The sequence below is a fragment of the Ambystoma mexicanum genome, chromosome 2q (assembly GCF_040938575.1).
Source record: "Ambystoma mexicanum isolate Mex_15411 chromosome 2q, UKY_AmexF1_1, whole genome shotgun sequence".
Taxonomy (NCBI): Eukaryota; Metazoa; Chordata; class Amphibia; order Caudata; family Ambystomatidae; genus Ambystoma; species Ambystoma mexicanum.
The window spans coordinates 615,917,772-615,938,513 of record NC_090924.1 but is presented as its reverse complement, the minus strand read 5'-3'; the positions used below and the strand labels follow the sequence as shown (position 1 = coordinate 615,938,513).

Below are 20,742 nucleotides of genomic sequence, written 5' to 3'. Positions count from 1 at the left end.
ACAATTTAACACTGGTTCCATTTTGAACGTATTCAATACCAAATCTGAAAGATTACATTAATCTCATTACACAACAGTTAGTACACAATCAAAAGAAACTAAAGAAGGAATTAAGTCACCACGTCTGTCTCTTATATTAGCACGCTTGGGGAGGGTCAGAACGCAGGTATAAATAGTTGGTAAAAATCCCCCATTCGCTTCCGACGCCCCGTGCCTTTGCCCATGGAACATCTCCCCTTTGCCTCATTGCCCCTGGCCTTCAGTCACCTGTGCACACACCCTACCTTCCCAGCCCCCTCCCACTTACATCACTGTGCCAAGCCTTCACTTATATAAGTGAGGGCTTGGACGGGTTATAGGAGTCCTCCACCTCACACCTGCTCCGCTCGCCACTCAATGGCCTAGCCTGCGGCTGTTGGTGAAATGGAAGAAGGGCTCAGCGTTGAACCCCTGCTTTTATTTCGTGGACTGTTTCTTTAAAAAGTTAGTTACAACCCGCAATCTCGCTATTAGCACCCCAGATCAATGATGGGTACTAATATTGTTAATTAAAATGTTGTGAGCCGGTTAGCCCAATTACTGCTAGGGTTCCAGTGCTGGAGAGTTATATATTCAAGATTATTGAATTTGATATCTCTTCAACAGGAGCTGTGGTCAAAGAATGAAGAGAGTGTTTATATTAATCAAACACTGGACCATCAGCCCCCAACAAACCTTCTTTCCGTCAATAAATACCCCTCTCTATAGGAGTCCATTTGTTAGTTTTGGCTATTAGGTGGTGCTGTAAGCGCTGCTTATATGCCAAAACCAGTGTCATGGGAAGATATGATAGGCGGGAGATGCGATGTGGGGCACAGAGCCTGTGAATGTTGTTTGATCATTTACCCCCCCCGACCAATAACCGCCCATGGCCATGCCAGTCTATAAAGCCATTCCCATCCACAAGCAGTCCCTTCGTGCACCAAAACACATCCCACTGGGATGTCTTTGAGCCAGGTCTGTGCCTTTTGAGTATCCTTTTTTATATATATTTTTTTTAATTGTTTAAAGCACGGGCCTAGCTCGAGAGCAGCTGAGTTCTGCACAGAGTGTAGGTAGCCAGTAGTTGGGCTGCCTACCACCTGTTAACAGTAGCACAGTACTGTGAGGTATGTGCATCCATTGGAATTCGTCCTTGGTCAGGTGTTGTTGAAAGAGCAATGTTTTAAGAGATTTGCGAATTTGGAGAATTATAGGGACATTCCAGCTGATGCTGGGATTGAGTTCCAGAGGGTTGGTGCATGACAAGAGAAGGATTGCTTGCGGGCCCTCTCTTTACGGACGAGTTGTGATTCAAGCCGGTTGGTCGATTTCCTGCACGAGGAGCGTGTGCCACTAGATATGTGGAGCTTAGCCACAAGGTACACTGGTGTGCTACTTGTGACTGCTTTTCAGATGATACATGCAGTCTTGAACAGTATCCTGGCTTGGAGTGGAAGCCAATGTAGTTTGCGTAGGATGGGGGTAATTCAGTCAACTTTCCGTGCACCATTAATAAGATGTGATGCAGCATGGTGGAGTGCATTTTGGGGAGCCAAGTGAGCAGCTGAGAGCCGTGTCAGGAGAAGCATTTCCCCCATCGATGTGCGAGACCACAAGGGCCTGCACTATTGTCCGATTCAGATCCAGGCTATTTGGGCCTTCTTGGCTATGTGTTTCTGGAAAAACAGGATGCGCTCAATGGTGTAGCCTAAGGATTTTGCCGAGTCAGAGTTGTGGATTAAATACTTCTCGGATGGCCGGACCGATGAGGACTAATTCAATCCTGGATGGGTTTAATTTGCGGTAGGCAGTTGACAATCAGGACTGGATGATGGCTCGGTAATTGCAGAGACGAACGATGTCCTTTGCGCTAATTACTCTCATGTACAAATGAGTATTATCCGTATATAGTGGATGGCTATATTGGGATCTTTGAGGAGAGTGCCCAAAGGCTCCATGTAAAGGTTAAAACGGATTGGTGAGAGGATGGAGCCTTGGGGGACTCCGCAGGAGAGCTGGAGACGGTTAGAACGCAACAAGTTAATTTGAACAGCCTGCTGTCTGCTTGAGAAGTAGGAGGTAAACCAATTCAGGACAGTGCCAGAGAATCCCATCCTGTCAGCAAGGCATACATTTGTTTTAAAAAATTGATTAGCAGAGTTTGCTAATTAAAATTGTCTTGTTTAGCAGACAAACCCATTTGGTTAGCAATGTTGTACTAATATAATGCTACCAGAAGTTACTTGTACCCAGTGTTAAGAAAGATTTCTCTTTACTGCACCTTTGCTTCCATTTCTATGAATCCCCAAACCTTTTGCTTTTATTTTTGTATATGGCCTGCTCTTTTTACAGTACAGTTAAGCTTCACTACACTGGGCCTCATTACGACCCTGGCGGAGAGGGTTTTACGCCAGCGTAGTGCATGGCGTACCTCTCCGCCATACTACGAGTTCCCGTAGCGCCATGGCGGCCTTTTCCGCCTGGTTTTACCAGGCGGAGAAAACCATGGCGCTACGGGACCTCGTTGTTAATTACGCCACCGTATTTTACGGTGGCGTAATTAACTCCTTCCCCACTCCCATTATACCCTATGGGGCAAAAATGGGAATGGGGAAGGGCAGAATGGGGATTGGGGATTTACCGCCCCGCCAAGGTCGGAATGGGGCGGTAAATCCGCCAACCCCCATGGCGCTATCGGCGGCTTTCCGCCATGCTTCGCGGTGCATTTAGCACCGCGAAATCCGCCTGGGTCGTAATGAGGCCCACTGTCTTTTGATCATCTGTTATGGGGAAACTGACATGTCCTTCTGGCTGTCAGTACTGGAAAACATTGTTTCCCTTAGTCTAATTACTTGGTTACTAGTTTTAGGAATTTATCAATTGTTGTAACTTTTTATCACTGTACAATGCATCTTACAATGCAGTACAATGGGGTACACGTTTTACCCTAGACTTAGACTCGGAGGAATTTTGGTTACAGTCGGTGTGCTAAATGGCCAAGCTGGTGGCAACAGTGACTTTTTACAATTTTTATGAACTTTTAGTTTTAGCCCTAACGCGTTTACTGCGTTTGGCTACTAACTGTGGCTACTGGTCAAACATGGCCATCTTGTCTTGTAGCCTTCGGCCTAGTGTCTGAGGCCAGGAAATCATTATATGTACTTCCAATGCCCGGGAAAGCAGAAGCTTTTGGTGGGCTACTGGAGGGCTATGTGTGTTTGGTGCCAGGAAGTGGGCTGGGACTATCTTGTCCTAATCCACATCAGACAGACTGACGACAGACAGACACACACACACCCCACCACTGCTCCCTCACTCCCCCAGCAGCGGTCCATTCAGGACCACTGGCGGCAAAAGCCATTCATTCCACCCAGACATACTGGCTCCAGCCCAGTATGTCTGGGTGGAATTAATGGGTTTTGCCGCCAGTGGTCCTAAATGGACCACTGCTGGGTTGTGTGTGTGTGGGGCAGATCTACTAATGGCTAGTGGGGGCTGCTGCTCTTACCTGGCTTTTTAGGCTAAGAAGAGGACCCCTGCACCCACTCTAGAGATATCCTGGAAGAAACTGAAGGAGCCAAGACTCCTGTTCAGCTGCAAGACCCGCAAGGAAGCCGAAGACCCATCGGAAGAAGGCTTGGCAACCAACTACTGATGCTGTCCTGGCAGAGCCCAGTCTTGAAGGTGATCTCCAGCAGTCCTGCAAAGGAGCTGCAACCCCTGGAGTGAAGGTAACATCCATTCTCGACGTCAGCACAGAGTCCTGCAAAGGGCCTTTGGAAGTTATGTTATGTTATATTATGTTACTTTGCATTTATATAGCGCCCTATATACCATTAGTATGGTCTGAAGGCGCTGGTAGGTTGAATGCCCTTGGGAACCGAAGTTGAAGTCAGTAGAGAGAGTAGAGGGAGTCAAAGGTGCGTGTGAGCACCGGATATGTGTGCAGCTGGAGTGGCATTCGTGTAATAGCTGCTTCTTAGCGGTAGGTGTGGTGGTTGAGAGGTCAATAGTATGTGTTCGTTCTGGCAGGAATTATCCAGACCGATCGTGGCTGCGTTAGGCCTGAGGAGAACGCTTGGCTGGGGGGTGAGTAACCAGCAGTGTTTAGTTAGAGTGATGGGGAGTATGAGGCAGATGTTGGTATGAGAACAGCTATACCGAATGGTGTCATAGTATCGCTGTGTTCTATTTGAGTGGTGGTGTAAAGAAGAGAGTAAGCGTGCAGATGTGAATATGGTGGTTTACTGTAGGTGCTAGAGATCGCGCCCACTCCAATAGTTCCATGAACTTCATCTGTTCCATGTACTCCGACTGTTCTGTGCATTACGACCGTTTCAATCACTCAGACCGTTCCTTTCAATGCTCTTTCAGACGTTCCATGCCCTCCAAACCATTTCATGTACGTCCCGCCATTCTGTGCACTCAATCCGCTCGGTGCACTCCAACCCGTTTCATGCCCTCCCGTTTGTTCCATGCACTCCCATCCGTTCCGTGCACTCCCATCTGTTCCATGCACTCCCATCCGTTCCATGTACTTCAATCATTTTATGCACTACTCCTTTCATTCGTTCTACCCACGTTATCCTTTGTCCATGCATCATCCATACACACAAGTCATCTTCACACTGCCCCTTTCATTCGTTCTACCCATGTTATCCTTACTCCATGCATCATCCATCCACATACGTCATCTTTGCACGTTCCATTCACTTAACTAATTGCACCCACTTCAATCGTTCCACCCACTTCACTAGTTCCCCCCACTTCGTCGGTTCCAAACACATCACCCGTTCATTCACCTACTTCATCCGTTCTACCATTTCACCCGTTCCACGTCAGTTCATCCGTTCCATCCACACACCTCACGCGTTCCATCCACACACCTCACCCGTTCCATCCATGCCCTTCACCCGTTCCATACACGCCCTCCACCCGTTCCATCCACGCCCTTCACCCGATATAGGGCATCCACTTCACCCGCTCACCCTATATTGGGTAGACTTTCAAGACTTTGGCACTGTGACGTTATTAGGGACACTGTCAAATCCTGCTATGGTGGTGTTATATACACTTCTAGAATCAACTTTGTACCGAGAGGACATTAGGCACACTTCAAAATTCAACCAAGGGACGCTCATACGTGCCCTTTCAGAAAATCTCTGTGAAGAGGCTATTGGGCACGCTTCTAGATTCACAGCGAGGCTATGGGGTCACTTTTAAATTCAACTTTTCGCAAAGAGGCTATTGGGAACACTTCTAAATTCAACTTTCCACAAAGAGGCTATTGGGCACACTTCTAGATTCACAGCGAGGCTATTGGGTACACTTCTAAATTCAACTTTCACAGGGAGGCTATTGAGCGTACTTCTTAATTCACAGAGAGGCTATTTGGGCACACTTCTAAATTCACAGAGCGGCTACTGGGCAATGAGCACCCTTCTAGATTCAGCGAGGCTGTTGGGCATACTTCTATAATCACAGAGAGGCTATTGGCACACTTCTAAATTCAGCTTATACATGCACTTCTAAATTCAACTTTAACAGAGAGGCTATTGGGCACACTTCTAGATTCACAGCGAGGCTATTGGGTACACTTTAAAAATTCCACTTTTCACAAGGAGGCTATTGGGGACACTTCTAAATTCAACTTTTCACAGAGAGGCTATTGGGCACACTTCTAGATTCACAGAGCGGCTACTGGTCACCCTTCTAGATTCAGCAAGGGTGTTGGGTACACTTCTAGAATCACAGAGAGGCTATTGGGCACACTTCTGAATTCAGCTTCTAAATGCACTTCTAAGTTCAACTTTAACAGAGGCTATTGGGCACACTTCTAGATTCACAGCGAGGTTATTGGGCACATTTCTAAATTCAACTTCTAAATGCGCTTCTAAATTCCACTTTTCACAGATAGGCTATTGGGTGCCTTCTAGATTCACATCGAGGCTATTGGGTACACTTTTAAATTCAGCTTTTCACAAAGAGGCTAGGCTATTGGGCACACTTCTAAATTCAACTTTTCACAAAGAGGCTATTGGGGACACTTCTGAATTCAGCATTTCACAAAGAGGCTATTGGGGACACTTCTGAATAAAACTTTTCACAAAGAGGCTATTGGGGACACTTCTAAATTCCACTTTTCACAGAGAGGCTATTGGGCACACTTCTAAATCTATCTTTTCGCAAAGAGGCTATTTGGCACACTTCTAGATTCACAGCGAGGCTATTGGGTACACTTTTAAATTCCGCTTTCACAGTGAGGCTATTGGGCACACTTCTAAATTCATCTTCTAAATGCACTTCTAAATTCATCTTTTAAATGCACTTCTAAATTCAACTTTTCACAAACAGGCTATTGGGAACACTTCTGAATTCAACTTTACACAAAGAGTCTATTGGGGACACTTCTAAATTCAGCATTTCACAAAGAGGCTTTTGGGGACACTTCTGAATAAAACTTCACAAAGAGGCTATTGGGGACACTTCTAAATTCAACTTTTCACAAAGAGGCTATTGGGGACACTTCTGAATTCAGCATTTCACAAAGAGGCTATTGGGGACACTTCTGAATTCAGCATTTCACAAAGAGGCTGTTGGGTACACTTCTAGATTCACAGCGGGGGTATAGGGTACACTTCTAAATGCAACTTTTCACAAAATGCTATTGGGCACACTTCTAAAATCATCTTCAAAATGCACTTCTAAGTCCAACTTTTCACAGAGAGGCTATTGGGCACACTTCTAAATCCACAGAGCGGCTACTGGGCACTTGTCTAGATTCAGCTAGGCTGGTGGGCACACTTCTAGAATCACAGAGAGGCTATTGGGCACACTTCTAAATTAAAATTTTCACAAAGAGGCTATGGGAACACTTCTAAATTCAACTTTTCACAAAGAGGCTATTGGGGACACTTTTAAATTCAGCTTTCAGAGAGGCTATTGGGAACACTTCTGAATTCAACTTTACACAAAGAGGCTATTGGGGACACTTCTAAATTCAACTTTTCACAAAGAGGCTATTTGGCACACTTCTAGATTCATCTTCTAAATGCACTTCTAAAGTTCAGAACTCCATACTATGGTGGTAAATGCTAACAATCACATTTCTATCTAGATGTGACGCAGGCTAAACTTTGTGGTTTTCTCGGGGTATGGTACTAGTTAAATTATACTGCAGGCAGTGTTTGCTGTCCAGCCATGAATAGGTTTAGGCTGATGGTCACATATCTCTCTAATAATGCATGGTGTAAGTCTGTAGCAGTCTAGGCCATTGTAAGGTAAGATAGAGTGGCAGGAGCTTTCTGGAGTAGAGTAATTGCTCTACCCCCCACCCATGCCAGCACTTACAGTTTTGTCGGTGTCTGGTGGCTTCCCCTGCTGACACCTGCAGACACATCTTTGAGCCGCTAATGTCGGAGCCGCCCTTGGCCTTGGGCCCTTAGCCGCAGAGGGCTGCCCTGGGAGGGTGTATGATATGTGGCTAGGAGACCAATCAGGGTGCCGGGGAGGGTTGGGAGGCGGGATTGGGCTGGGGAAGGAGGGGGGAAGGAGGAAGGGGACTTGAGTGCCGAGCGCGCTAACAAAGCCATTTGAAACACTTTTACAGTCTTTTAGGCAGTTGTGGGGCCATCTGGGGGCAAACTCACCGTGGGCATCCTCCTGGAGAGTGATGGTGATGGTGAGGAAGTCACGCTCGCTGGGTTTGTTTCCTTCTTTTTTTTGGTCCAGGAGACCAATCAGGGTGCCGGTGAGGGTTGGGAGGCAGGATTGGGCTGGGGAAGGAGGGGGGAAGGAGGAAGGGGACTCGAGCGCCGAGCACGCTAACAAAGCCATTTGAAACACTTTTACAGTGTTTTAGGCAGTTGTGGGGCCATCTGGGGGCAAACTCACCGTGGGCATCCTCCTGGAGAGTGATGGTGGTGGTGAGGACGCCACGCTCCCTGGGTTTGTTTCCTTCTTTTTTTTTTGGTCCAGGAGACCAATCAGGGTGCCGGGGAGGGTTGGGAGGCGGGATTGGGCTGGGGAAGGAGGAAGGGGACTCGAAGAGGACTGCCCTGTGGCTGACCATCTCTGAGTTTGGGCTACCATGCTGCAGATGTCGCCATTCCGCATTGAGGCCTGGAACTTGGGGGATCCTCAGCTTGCACTACAAGACGTACCTGTATGAGATTTTGTGGTCCTAGCATTGAGGGAACCCATGATAGGAGAGAAAGTCGGACTGCAGCAAGTGAATCCCTTTGCGTCACTGTGCATCGGTGGCCGTCACCCGAAATTGCTTACCTGCGTCCATTCCTGTCCCGAGAGGGGCCCTGCATCGAGTTTTGCTGCATTGTTCCACTGACAGTCCTTGCACCTGCATCAGACCCCGACCAGAGAGCAGCTCAAACCTGCAACACCTGGGGACCCTGGGATGAGGCTGATGGTGGGAAATGTGACCTCTGACCTTCTTCAACAGACAGGCCAAGTATCATGAAGAATCTGAGTACAGGTGGTGAGTTCTAGCGATACTTACCTGCCCCCTAAACTCCTTTTAAAAGTTTGCTAACTTTTACAAAACATTTATAACATTTTGGCTTTGCCATAGCTTGTTCAGACAAGCACTCCGAAAGTTGGGAACATGTTTATTAGTTATAGTAACTTGTCCCTTGACACTTGGAATGGTTCACTGGACCACAGAGATCATACCTTCATTTTTTTCAGCTTCAAAGAACTGTATGAAGGTTTTTGGAACTTTTGGGCATAAGGCCCCATACAATTTAGGGCTGGAGTTCTGAAGTAAGGGATTATTCTTTGTAAACCCTTAGTGCAAATAACTAATCTGTACCTTTCTTTTCAGGGGTTTGATCTGTATTTTGTCCTAAACCAGTGACTGTATATATGTATCTAATTTTAGTATTGTGTGATAGTATTAACTGTCTGTAGTCATTTTGCACTGTGTTTTGTCCATAAGTAAAGAAGTATTTTTATACCTGGTTACCCAAGTGTAATCTTTGACTGCTACACTGTGTTTACTCTTTGTAGACCCCTTACAACCTCACCACCTCTTGAGATTTAGCCTAGACCGCTCATCACTGCTCCCTTGAACTGGTTTGGCTACAGCTCACAGACTCGTACCTGTCATAATATAGGTTGGCCTTCTATACATCTGGCCCCCAGGCCAGATTATAGAAAATCAGTCATAACACCCAAGACATAAAATGAGCAACAATACAGCAGTTGCGCGTAGCACTGAAGTAAAACATTAGTGAGAGGAGACAGGTCTTGCAAATTCTTTAAAATTCTGCTAGACCTGCAGTTCGAGTAACTTAGTGTACCTACTCGACCTAAGAGAAAAGCACTCGACCCATGGCAACAGAATACATTTAAATGCGCTTTCTGTAAAACGGTGCATGTCACCACAAACCCACTTTGTTTGCTACACTGCTGCCACCCAGAGGCCAGCTGTGCATAGGTCAGCCACGCACAGTGAAACTTTTATTTGACATTTACTGCAAACAAAGTAAATGTTAATTAAAAGTTGCAAACATTCCTTGCAACAGTACTCACCCTTCATAAAATCTACTAGACTATGCGAGTGGGCAAAAAGACTTTGCAAACCCTGTAGGTTAGCTGCATGAATGAACACAAATGAACAGATATGATAAAAAGGCTCTGTAAACATTTTTGCCAGCTCTCTCCTGCAAGTGCTAATACATAATGCAATCATAGAGCAAAGTGAGCGCTGGAGGCTAACTACAGTGTATGGTAGTGCAGTAGATCAGTGTATGTACAGACTGGATGGAACTATTGATCACTACTTTAAATAAACATCTAGTTAGATTTGTGCATTAATTATGTACGAGGAAAGAAAGTAAGAGACTAAGCAAAGTGTCTGCCGTAGCAGGCAGAGAACTGGGCAAACTAGGGGAATGTTGTAGTTTTCTAGCCATCTCGCTTTCAGGGTAGCTGGTATAAAGCAACAGGGTGATAATATAGATTGTCAATGAGTATGGGATCAGTACATGGGTTGAGCAACGGGTGCACAGATGTTTGCAACCAGCAAGTTACAGAAGGAACAAGTTACTTACCTGTAACTGTTGTTCTCCAGCATGGGTCTGGCATGGATTCACATGCTCATGAATATTCCCCGTCGTCAGGCTGGGAATCCTCAGTAAAGAAAAAATCAGTATCAGTTTCGTTTCTGATCTGTCTTTCTTAGTAGTAACCAATCACTGCTCTCTGGGTCATACTGCCCCCAGCCAATGACTGCCCTCTCCCTAAGACCCGCCCCTGGCAGCCATCCTCAGATTTGGTAGCACGTAAAGTGGCAGAATGACCAAGTGAAGAGCCGCAGAGGGGTAGGAGGGAGGGTTCGCATGTGAATCCATGCCAGACCCATGCTGGAGAAAAACAGTTACAGGTAAGTAACTTGTTCCTTCTCCAGCATGGGGTCTGGCATGGATTCACATGCTCATGAATATAAGAATACATAGCAGTACACAACGGCACCTTGGGCATGAAGGAGGGGTGCGTCCTCAGCACCACCCTCGTCTCGTGGAAAGTCAAGCATGGAGGCTTGCAGGATAGGGCCTGGATCTCTCCCACCCGTCGTGCGGAAGTGATGGCCACCAGGAACGCTGTTTTCCACAACAGGAACTTCAATGGTGCCGAATGCAGAGGCTCGAATGGTGGCCCCATGAGCCTGGTCAGCACCACGTTGAGCTCCCACGCCGGGGCTGGAGCCTTCACCGGCAGGAACGATCGGAACAGTCCTTTCATATATTCCTTCACCAGGCGAGGAGACCACAGAGATGACTGTCCTGCAGTCCTGGTGTATCGGGAAATCGCTGCCAGATGTATCTTGATGGAAGCATGAGCCTGTCCAGCCTTGGCCTGTGACAGTAGGTACGGTAGCACTTGAGGGGCCGTAATCGGTAGAGGGTTAATATTCTGTGCACAGCACCAGACAGAGAACCTCTTCCACTTGTGTCCGTAGCACTTGAGAGTTGAGGACGCCCTGGCCTTTGCAAGAACCTCTCTGCAGTCCGCCGGGATATCGTACCCTCCAAACTCTAGTGCTGCAGGAGCCAGGCATGCAAGTTCAGCGACTCCGGGTCGTGATGAAGGATGGCACCTCCTTCTCTGGAGAGAAGATCTCCGTCCGTCGACAGTTTGACTGGTGGGGACGCTGACAAGTCCAAAAGGTCCGGGAACCAGATCTATCTCGGCCATGCTGGTGCGACAACGATCATCCTGCACCGGGACCTCTTGAGTTGGTTGACGAGTCGCAGTAGCAATGGCAATGGAGGGAACGCATACAGGAACAGGCCGTCCGAGGGCAACAAGAAAACATCGTCCATGCACCTCGGCTGGGGAAACCTGCTGGCGAACCTCTGGCACTTGGAGTTCGTCGCCGTCGCAAACAGGTCGATCTGGGGTTTGGCCCACCGTTGGACGAGTCGATCCACTTGGTCCTGACGTAGTTCCCACTCGTGGCACGAGCGCAGCTCCCTGCTGAGTGAGTCGGCAATGGTGTTCTTTATCCCTGCTAGATGAGAGGGTACCAGAAAAATCCCCTGGGCAAAGGCCCAATGCCACAGATCCTGGGCTTTCTTGGATAGGGCTGGGGATCTGGTTCCTCCCTGCTTCCAGATGTAGAACATCGTGGTGGTGTTGTCGGTGAAGATCCTCACCACCTTGCCCCTGAGGGACGGGAGAAACGACTTGAGGGCCCAGAACAGTGCTCGGAGTTCCAGGATGTTGATGTTGAGTGGCCTCTCCTCCGGGAGCCAAATGCCTCTCGCGTGAAGATCTCCGTTGTGCGCTTCCCACCCTTCCAGGGAGGCATCCGTCGTCACCATCACCTGGTGTGCTGTGGTCTGAAAGTCTGTGCCCGCCGCGAGAGGCGCGTGGGTGCCCCACAACCGAATTGCTTGACAGAAAACTTTGTTGAGCGGGATCTTGTCCTCGAAAACTGCCCGCCGCTTACAACCAACGGGCGTCGAGGAACTCCTGTAGGGGACGCATCCAAAGCCTGCATAGGCGCACCAGGTAGATCCATGAGGACATCATCCCGAGAAAGGACTTGATGGACCTCACCCTGGCCACGTCCGTAGCCAGCAGACACTGCACCTTGCCCAGGATGGCCTTCATCCTTTCCTCCGACGGCGAGGACAATCGCGCTACTGTATCGAGCCTGGCTCCCAGAAACAGTGCGACCTGCGACGGAACCAGGTGGGTGTTAGGAAGAATTCTCATTTAAGGCTAATTTCCCAAACCTAGTGAGTCCCCCAGCAGCTTTGCTGAATATTTGGGGTTTGTTTTTTTCTCCTGCTAAGAGTGAGACTCTTTTAATCCCACTCTTAGGCTTGATTTGAGGTATGTCTTTGACTTGTTATGTGCTTATGGGCTATGTGGTTCCTTTTTACTCCATAGGGTATCATCTGTTTTTCGGTATGTGTGGTACACAGCACCCTCAGTGCAGCACCACAGGGGTGTCGCAGTGATCCCCAAACATAGACTCCATACCCTGGGACTGACTACTGTCTCCCAGGGCATGTAAAGCCACCATTGGCTTTACTAGTCCAAAATTGTGAACAGAACCAGTACAAACCATAATATTGTGGAAGTACTGGTAAGGGGTAATTCGATTGCCCCTGGGTCTGTTTTCGAGGGGGCACTGTCCCGTCCCCCCTCGTCGAGTTTCTGGCTGGTGGCAGTGGTTACCAGGCAAAATATTCCACCAGAATATTCTCTATGGGATTTTCCCATTCATTTTAAAAGCACCACTTTTTGGTGCAATGTTAAAGATACCGCCGGTTTATTTATTTAATATTAAATCACTGGTTGGGTCTCTTTGCCAGAACTCGATTCTAAAATGGCGTTTGTGTCGTGTCCGTCTCTGTAACTCTGACCAAGGTCGAGCCCTTTGTTCCAGTATTTTGGCGGGCTTCTCCACAGAAGCCCTCCAAGTGGTGCCACTCTGTCTGGGTTCCACAGGAAGGGTGGAGGGGGGAATTGGCACCCTGGACTGCGTTGCCTTAGCAACCCAAGTCGCACTCTACTCTGATTGGCCCGGTGGTGAGCCGCCCGGCTCACCACTTAGCATGTGTGATTGACAGCGAGGCTGATGAATGGGGGTTTTTCTGCATAAAAGCAGGGCCTTTGGGACTGGAACTTCAAGTCGCCACAGGACCTAAGAATCCGAAGAGGGAAGCCGCTGAGCCATCTGCAACGACGACACCACCGGTGAAGCCCTGTTACAGCCACCTCACCACTTTCCCAACGACAAGAGAAGATCTTCTGCTGGACGAGTCTTCTTCCCCTGAGCTGGTGGGATCAACCAGTTCACCCTTTTCGCCTTCCAAACACGACCCTTGGTCGAATCGCCCGTGCCAAGCACCCCGGCGGCCGGATAGCCAAGCTCACCACTTTTGACCGCGAATAAAAGGACCGCACCTTTTAATCGGGAACTCCGCGGCTGGTTTCATCCCTGTGCAGTGCAACGACTCCACGTTTCCTCCTCGACGAGATCTTCCCTTCCCCTGGTCGGAATCACGAACCTGAACCACTGCCAGGAACAACTGCCCCCGCTGGCGCTTCCTTTCTCTTAAGGTACTGTGTCCTGCCTGGCCTCCCCTTTCTACAGATTGATAAAGGTGACCCTTAAATCCTTGGCTTCTAAACTGGGTTGGCTCCAGGCCTTCTAACTATATCTTTTGACTCACCCCAACCTCTTGAGCACTCTGCAAAGACTTTCAGTGTACTTTAAACCATGTGATCCTGGGCACATTTCGCTTTGCTCCATTTAAAGTGGGCCTGGCCTATGAACTTTGGCTCTACAGTATAACCTGCCTTTCCCCCCTTGCTCTGAACTCTTTAGTGTTGGGAACGGTTTTATTTTATGCTCTGCCTTTTCTCTCCCTTTTTAACCTAAACTATTGGAGTGCCATATAGGTTAAGCACTCACTTCTGTCTTAACAAATAGTTGTGCTTTAACCCTGACTTGTATGATAGTTATCAAGGAAGGTGTGTATACGTACCTGACTGTGTTTTAGATTACTTTTCGTTGAGAGTGCTAGTGTATTGACTAAAGTGTGTTTTAAATAAATAATTATGTACTTTTTATACAAAGCTCTGGTCAGTGTTTGTTTGCTCTACTGTGTTTTGACCCTATTGTGTATACTCTGCATACTGCCCTACTCTTCTTGAGAGAAGTCTGACTGCTCAGCCACAGCTACCAGGTAAATCTGGGTGGTGCAGACTGCTACCAATTGGGTTTACTGCTGCTCCTGTAGTCTTAATCTTTTTGCAGTGTTCCCCAAGGGAACTGCACAGGATTCTGCCTAACAGTGGGATTTGGGGAAGTTGATGGAGAATCCCAGGTCCGTGAGCAGCTGGACGGTCTTCGCAAGGGCACAACGGTGAGTTCCCTTGTTCTTGCTCGGATGAGGCAATCGTCCAGGTAGAGGTAGATGTGGATCCCCTGCAGGCGCAGCCGCGCCGCCACTGGTGCCAGGCACTTGGTGAATACCCTGGGCGCCGACTTCAATCCGAATGGGAGGGCCTTGAATTGGTAGTGCCGTCCACGAACCTGAGAAACTTTCGGTGTCCTTTTAGAATGGGGATGTGAAAGAACGCATCCTCCAAATCCAACGACGATAGGAAGTCGCCCTCCTCCAGCTGGCCCAGCACATGCTGGAGGGTGACCATCCGGAGCTTCTGTGCCTTGATGTATTTGTTTAATCGACGCAGATCCAGGATGGGACGCCATCCTGTTGTCTTCTTTCTTACGAGGAAGTATCTTGAGTACACTCCGGAGCCCCAGAGCCTCTTTGGGACGAGCTCGATGGCTCCTTTCTTGAGCATCGCCCTTACTTCTAACAGCAGTTGAGGGACGGTTGGTGGAGATGGACTCCCACACGCTGACAAACTTCGCCAGCCGGCCTCCCACTGGGGTGCTCAGGTGTGGGCCCGACACTACGGCCGGTTCAGTCTTGCTTGGCAGCGGCCTTGCTGCCTTGGCCTCCTTGGAGACGACGGCGAGATCCACCTGACTGGCCTCGTCCTCTGTAGGCCTCTTGCGATGAGGAGCGGGCCGCCTGCCGGTACGTCGAGGAGGCACCTTGCTTGCCTCCGGAGTTCCGAAAGGGCGGCCGTCGTTGCTGCAAAACTCCCAAGGCCTGAGCCATCTCTGTGTCGGTCTTGATGGCCTGAAGTGACTCATCCACTGTTTTTCCTGTCGAAGGGCATGTCCAAAACTCTGGTTTGTACATCCTGGCAGAAATCTGTTGCCTTGAGCCATTCCCACTGTCGAAGGCAAACGCTGTTGCCCAACTGGCGGAAACCGGTGTCGGCAATGTCCGTGGCCACCGTTATGGCGTGGTCCGACGCCACCTCACCTTCCTGCAGGATCGCCAGGGCCTCTGCCCTCTTGTTGTCCGGTAGGAAGTCCAACAGGGGGGCGATCTTGTACCACAACTCCCTGTCGTAGCGGGCCACAATCGCTAGGGCGTTGGCCACCTTAATCGTCGTTGCCGCAGACGAGATGACTCGTCGTCCCATGGCGTCCAGTTTCTTTCCCTCGCCGTCTGGTGGGGAAGTTGAAGTTGAAGCCAACGCCCCCGCTGCTTTCTTCTTGGCTGCCACTGAGAAGACCGAATCCGGGGTCGGCTGTGCCCTAAGGCACAAAGGGGCGGCATCGGGGACCCGGTACTACTTCTCATACCGGTCCCTCTTGGCAGGCGTCGTGGACGGGTTCTTCAGAAGAGCAAGTCCCTCGTCCCAGATGTCATCCAGCAACGGCACTGCAAGGACCGTCTTCCTCTTGGCCTCGCGCTGTTGGTAGAGGAAGCCTTCCTTCTTCTGCTCTTCGGGGCAGAGCTGGAAAAGCTCGGATGCCCTGGCAATCAGGGCGTGGAAGGAGCCAATTTCTTCGGGATTGGGAGGCCGAAGAGGTGGTGGTGGGAGGCCCATTCCGTCGTCACCACCGTCGTCATCCATCCCCCTCGTGGCCGTATCTGTTCCCGTGTCATCCCCAGGGACAGGGGAAGGAGATAAAGGCTGAGAGGGCCGTGAGGGCTGGAATGGTGGGGGTGGATGAACTCTCCTCTTCTTGTTTGGAGGACTTCCCAACAGGCCCGGTTCTGCTGGGTCATCCGTTGGGGGTAGGGGCAATCTCGTCCTCATCTCTGTGCATTAGGTTTGAATTGCCATCAAATTGTCCAGCGAGTTGTCCTGCGGCTCGGGTTGCGACGGGTGCAATGGTTGCTCCTCCTCCACGGGAACCTCGTCGGCGCAACCGTCGCTCTCTTCATCCTCCTCGTCGGGATTCCTCCCGTGGGACCGGACCTTCTCAAACTTCTTGTTGAGGCCCTCCACGACTTTAACCAGCTCCTCCTTGGAGGCTGTATCGTGTCCGTAACGGCCACCGCCCCCCCCTCTTTTTCCACCGGGGTCTTCTCGATGGGCTGAAAAGAGGATTCCCTCTGCGGTGGCAGGGAAAACTCTGGGCTCTGAGGTCGCCTCCACTGGGGTAGCCTCCACAGGCTTCTCCAGGGCCGTCACGACTACCTTGGTAGAGGCCTTAGCCAGGTGAATCAAGGCCTTAACCACCTTGTGCGCGCTTGAGGCCTTCACCTTGGGGGGAGGGTCACCACCTCGCTCCCCCTTGGCTGGTTCCTTTGAGATCGACCGGGGCCTCTCCAGAAGCTTAACCGGGTTCTCGGATTTTCTCTTCCCTGAGCCAGAGCGTTGGCTCGTGGTTGATGGCGCCGGTGAAGGTGTGCCCTGCCTGGCAGTCGAGGAGCCTAACCGTTCGGCGCTCCCGGTGCCTTCAGACCCACGGTGCTTTGCCTTTTTTTGGGCCTCCGTCGCCGGAGCACCCTCACAGGACTTAGAAGACCGCTCATACTTCTTCTTCTTCTCCTCACCTGCTGGGCTCTTTCTTTCCAGCCAGTTGGCGAGTCGGGTCCGACGACCCCTCGTAGTCCGATCCGTCATGTTCATGCAAAAAGCACAGTCCTTCTCCACGTGCGTTTTGTCTTCGTGAAGGCAGTAGAGGCATCTAGAATGCTCGTCCTCCTTGAACACATTCTGTATTCTGCATCCAGGGCAGTTCCTAAACAGCTTGGAGCCGGGTGTTGAGCCTTTTTCCTGGGCCATGTCCACGAGGTAGGCCTCAGAAACTTCTGGAATCCTCCAAGAAGCGTAACTCGAGGAAAACTTCACCCTTGAGGGGCGCAGAAAATTCCGAAACGGGTCCCCGTTGATCGGAAGTAGAAACGGTGGAGCTTGAGGCTCGACTGACCGAAAAAATGAGATAAAACTCTTTGAAAAAAAATGCAAAACACAGTAAAAGCTCGAGAGCTATAGCACGAGGACTCCCAACATTTGAACGTGCAGTAAAAATCTGAGGATGGCTGCCATGGGCGGGGCTTAGGGAGAGGGCAGTCATTGGCTCAGGGCAGTATGACCCAGAGACCAGTGATTGGTTACTACTAAGAAAGACAGATCAGAAACGAAACTAATACTGATTTTTTCTTTACCGAGGATTCCCAGCCTGACGACGGGGAATATTCATGAGCATGTGAATCCATGCAAGTCCCCATGCTGGAGAACTAGGTTTGCCATCAAAAGTATTTGGCTGTGTTCACTCGTTAATATGATGCATCTTCCCCAACAAAATGAAATATAGTTGGCACTATGAGATTTGTATACACTAGCCTAAACTTTACTGTAGAGCATGGAGTTGATGGGAGTGTTTTACAGTGTCAATACTATAATTATGCATTATGTAACAACTTACATTTTTAGGAATGGAATTGCATGACTGTCGAGTTACACATAATCGTCTTTGCAAACCAGAATATAGTTAGCTTAATACAATTATCATCCTGATTATTTCTGGTTTGCAATTATTTGAAAAATAAGTTCTTGCTTAGCACTCCCACAAAGGCCTTTGGCACTTAAGAGTCGAGATGATTACTGTTGCACTCTCTCGATTAGCCACTCTGAACTTGAATTGGACAGAGAAAAGATGGTGAAGAGACCCTTGCGGGCAGGAGACCCAGAGGGCAAGCAGTGCTTTTATTAAACAGAGTAACTTACATAGCTAGCTTGGCTACACAAGCGTCAATTTGATTAGCAAACCTACAGAATTGCATAGCAAATAGCTATGCGACACTGCTTATTTTATGCCTTGGGGAGGGAATGATGCGGTGATCGAAGGTGTCGAATGCAGCCGAGAGGTGAAGGAGGATGAGGAGGCATGAGTTGCCCTTATCTATAATTTGCGGGGCATCATCCACCACCTGTATGGTAGCTGTCTTGATGCTACACTTGGGGTGGAACCCTGACCGATTTAGGAGGTGTAGTTGTTTGATTCTGGCAAGTAGTGATAGCAACTACTTTTTCAAAAGAGGTCATATGAAACCAGTTTTGAGGGTATCCGGGAATTATCCTTCTGCGGGGGAGACATTGATGATGCATTGAGTTCCAGGCCTGTCAATTGTTTAATGATGGAGGCCGAAATTATATAATCAGAGTAAGAAGTAGGTTTGAGGGAAGCAATCATATTTTAGGAGATCTAGGGGAAAGAGGAGAGAATTCGACCCAGAGGGGCAGTTTGCATGCCGGGGTGCAAGGGATGCTAATGCTGTTAGATGTTGATTTGATGGTCTCTCAGATTTTGTGTATTTTTTCAATAAAAAATGTGTTAATTCCATCAGAATGTTCCTGAGTTGGTTTGGGTGAGGTTTGGTACAATGCCTTACTAGATCAAAGAGGGCTTTGTTCCTGTTGGAAGCTGCCGTAATCTGGTGGAGTAGTAAGCAGCTTTGGCCTCGGTAATCAGAATCTTACGGTTTGCGCAGAGGGATTTGAGGTTATTGAGGTCTCCCGAGTTATGGTTTTTGCGCCAATGTTTCTCTAGGGCTCTGATTTAGCGTTTGTTGGAGGATAGATCGGGGGTGTACCATGGGATGGATGGTTTGGGTTTTGGCTGGCTGGATTTTAGTGGGGCATGAGTGTTCACCAGTTTTATAGCAGAGTTGCTGATACAATTCCACAAAGCTGAGGCATTCCCTGTTGTGGGGAAGTCTGCAAGTTTTCTTCCAGCTCATTGACCGGGAAGGTTCTGAATGAGTGGCGTTGAGTGAGGGTGCACTTAGCCTGAGCTTTGTGAGCCATAGTCGAGTGGGTGACTGATAATGGGATGGCGGCCTGGTCAGACCAGTCAAGTGGGATAGGGTCTGCACAGGTGATGCAGGGGATGATATGAAGACTACGTCTAGGGTATTGCCTCTGTTAAATGAGCACAATTTGCTTAAGGTCCATGGTAGCGGTCAGTGCGAAAAGCGTGCTTTGAGCGTGGTGGTCAGTCTGTGACTCAGGGACGTTAAAATCACCAAGAAAGACATTACTTGAATATGCTAATTTGGCAGAGGAGAGTAAGCTGGAGATGTCTGCAATGAAAGAGTCACTCCTGCGAGGTAGTCTGTAGATGAGGTGAAAGGTGATGGATTCCTTGTACGATAGTGGAAACCGGCAGGAGAGTGATTCAAATGAGCTTGTTCTGGGAGAGGGGATAGCGGAGAATGGCCAATCGCTCCTGTGGATAACTGCCATTTATCCTCCTGTCCTTCCTGGCTGGTCGGCATGTTGGATGCAATAGCCTTGGGGTAGGCGTATTTCAAAAACATGTGGGGAGGATTGGGTAAACCATGTTTCAGTGATGAACATGGCATCAAGGTTGTTGTACGAGATGAGGTCAGCGATCTCTGCAGCATGAGAGACTGCTGAGCGAACTTTGGTCAACATGAGAGGCCGTGTGCATGTGGTCTGTGGGTGTTGGATGAGGGCAAGGGAAATATTGATGAGGTTTGCTAGGGTAGCTTGCCGGAGCTGCCCAGGTCATTTGGCCACTCAAACCATAGTGAGAGTGGGGATTGGCTGTGGAGGGAGGAGACACATTGTGATGTCTTTTGGTGTGTAGCAGTAGTAGCAATTAGTTTGCAGGTGAAATGCAGTTTAGCGGGCTGGGCCCTAGGCCCCATCATGCCTCAAACAGGTGAGGTCCTTGTCTTCGCCTGTACTTTGCTGAGGACGCCGGCGCTGAGAATGCGTAAGGAGGACTGATTAAATAGGTGGTGGGTGGAGCAACTGAGTGGCAGGGCCTGGTCCCGTGACCAGCAGCCTACTCAATGCTGTCTGCCTGGAGCTGGCCTAGAGTCTTTAAGTAGAGGCTTGGAAGGCACGAGAACTGGAGGTGGGCGGAGCCACTGAGTGGCAGGGCCTGGCTATGTGACCAGCAACCTATTCAATGCCGTCTTCTGAAAGGTCATTGCTTAGTTGCAACTATAAACCAGCTCCTGGTGTAATAATGTCATAAGAAAATGTGCCTTCAGCTGCTTGAATTACAAGCAGTATGCCTGCCCTTGCATCTGTTCAGTTAATTGAATACCTGTTAAAACATGCATTGGGAAAGCCAACAGTTTTGGCCCTTATAAAACATTAGATATGGAAGTGCCTGGAAAATGCTCATCTCATGCCTACACTAAAACCACAATTGTAGGCTTTGCCAATTCTTGTTCATGTCTTTGAGAGATCCTTAAAATGTTGAGGCTGTCTGTGTGTCCAATGTTGCGCATCAGTCACTTGTATTTATTGAAAGTCAATGCTATCAAATTGCATTATTTCCCTTCTTGAAACTAGACAAAATAAGCATGCCTTGGTGTTAAC

General features: G+C 49.0%; 1 protein-coding gene across 2 annotated transcripts in view; it reads right to left on the bottom strand.

The window, feature by feature from the left end:
- CCDC13 (coiled-coil domain containing 13) overlaps positions 1–20,742 on the bottom strand; it is a 1,886,344-nt gene that overhangs the window by 740,766 nt on the left and 1,124,836 nt on the right. The gene's annotated exons all lie outside the window — the stretch shown is intronic.